Here is a 2500-nt window from a genome sequence, read left to right on the forward strand (position 1 = left end):
CCTTGCCTTGGCATGCCGTGCCCATGATGTGGCCTTGACCAAGCCATTCAAGCCATGCGTTGCCTTCGCCTTGGCATGCCGTGGCCTTGCCTCGCCATGCGATGCATTCCGACAAAGTGACGCGAAGCGGAAGCCTATCATGGCGTAAAAATGTCGACAAAATTTTTCGACATTTGAATAATGGGGTTTGACAAGGTTTGAAAAATTCAATACAAATGGTAGGCTTGAATGTCGACAAAGTGACGCGAAGCGGAAGCCTACCACGGCGTAAAAATGTCGACAGATTTTTTCGGACCTTGTCCTGCCATGGGCTGCGCGCAGCATGCCGGCAGCCTGTGCGCAGCGTGCGCACAGCATGTCGGCAGCGTGCGCACAGCATGCCGGCAGCGTGCGCGCACCATGCCGGCAGCCTGTCGACAGAATTTTTCGAAACTTGTCCTGCCATGCGCGCGCGCAGCTTGCGCGCAGCGTGCTGATTCTGTCGACAGTGAGGCTAGCGAAAGTTGTCCTGCCATGGCGTGCGCGCAGCCTGTGCGCGCAGCTTGCGCATCTGTCGACAGTGAGGCTAGCGAAACTTGTCCTGCCATGGCATGCGCGGCGCCTGCGCGCAGCCTGCGCACAACATGCGCGCAGGCTGTGCGCAGCGTGCGCGGAGCTTGCGTGCAGCTTGCGCATCTGTCGACAGTGAGGCTAGCGAAACTTGTCCTGCCATGGCATGCGCGCAGCGTGCGCGCAGTCTGTGCGCAGCATGCGCGCAGCCTGTGCGCAGCATGCGCGCAGCCTGTGCGCGCAGCTTGCGCATCTGTCGACAGTGAGGCTAGCGAAACTTGTCCTGCCATGGCATGCGCGCAGTCTGCGCGCAGTCTGCGCGCAGCATGCGCGCAGCCTGCGCGCAGCATGTGCGCAGCATGCCGGCAGCATGGTTCCAGGTTTTTTCAAATGTCGACAGAATTTTTCAAATCTTGTCAAACCCCGTTTTTATTGAAATTTCCTCGCACAATAAGCTCCCCATAAGTAGTCTATGATTTTTAGGACCTTCTCCAACTTACAAAACTAAAAAATTCCTCCCGGATTTGTTTTAATGATTTTTTCAATTTTACGACTTCTAAAAATAATAAAAAATACTTCCCGACTTCAAAAATTTATGAAACTTTTTCCCATCATAGATTGCATGTTTCTTAGTATCCCTGCAAAAAATCACGTCCAAATACCTTGTATTGAATTATTTAGAGCCCATTATGACTCCTCGCGCATAGGTGATGTCTCTTCCTGTCAAAGGGCTAAATGCATAAAATGCTATATAGGGGGGTGTGTGTTGCCTGCATATGCATGGCAGCCCATGCCTTCCTAGCTGCAGCCCCCTTCCCCCACGCCACACCCATGTCATGTTGCCTCGATATGTTGCCTCGGTATTATGGGTTTGGTGTCGGGGTCGGGGGGCTGCCACCCATGGCGGTGGTGGCCGGAATCCGGCCGCCGCCACCACGCCGCCGCCATGGGTGAGGGAGGAAAAAAAAGGCGTGGAAAGTTGCGAAATGGGGTTGTCTAGGCTTTTTTTTGGCATGGGAGAGCATGGAGTGCTAGGAACTCCTTCTCAAATGCACGGGCATGTCGACCACAACCTCATTTCTCAACAACAACCACCCGTGTGGGGTGGCGGTGGGTGGATAGTCGCGGATTGGGGCTTGCCAAGCCAATGTTTTCAAAAAATTTCATCAAAATTAAAAACAAATGTTTTGTTGCCTTCGGATTTGTGGGCGAGCGGCGAGTCGGAGTGGAGCCGGTAAAGTTTAACCTCGGTGTGCACGGTTGTTTTTAGAAACTCAATCCAATGCCGGGGACGTTGAAAGTGACGCTCTTATGAGTTGCAAACCCGCAAGATTTAAAGAACCTTTTCAAAACAATTTCAAACCAACAAGATTTAAAAACAGAAATTTTCATCAAAATGAAAAACAAATGTTTTGTTGCCTTCGGACTAGTGGGCGAGCGGCGAGTCGGAGTGGAGCCGGTAAAGTTTAACCTCGGTGTGCACGGTTGTTTTTAGAAACTCAATCCAATGCCGGGGACGTTGAAAGTGACGCTCTTATGAGTTGCAAACCCACTAGATTTAAAGAACCTTTTCAAAACAATTTCAAACCAACAAAATTAAAAACAAATGTTTCGTTGCAAACAAATTGTGGGCGAGCGGCGAGTCGGAGTGGAGCCGGTAAAGTTTAACCTCGGTGTGCACGGTTGTTTTTAGAAACTCAATCCAATACCGGGGACGTTGAAAGTGACGCTCTTATGAGTTGCAAACCCACAAGATTTTAAAAACTTTTTGAAAATGTTTCTTCTAAATGACACATTTTGATCCTTGGCAAGTGCTCAATCCGTAACTATCCAATCACCGCCACACCACACCGGTCGGGAGTGTGTGAATGGTGTGCTTCCCGGGGTTGGCATAGATAATCTTTCGCATCGACAATCTTTTGCATGCGAGGGAATGTCTATGCCAACCCCG

This window comes from Prunus avium, unplaced genomic scaffold (assembly GCF_965620075.1).
Source record: "Prunus avium unplaced genomic scaffold, drPruAviu1.hap1.1 HAP1_SCAFFOLD_74, whole genome shotgun sequence".
Lineage (NCBI taxonomy): Eukaryota > Viridiplantae > Streptophyta > Magnoliopsida > Rosales > Rosaceae > Prunus > Prunus avium.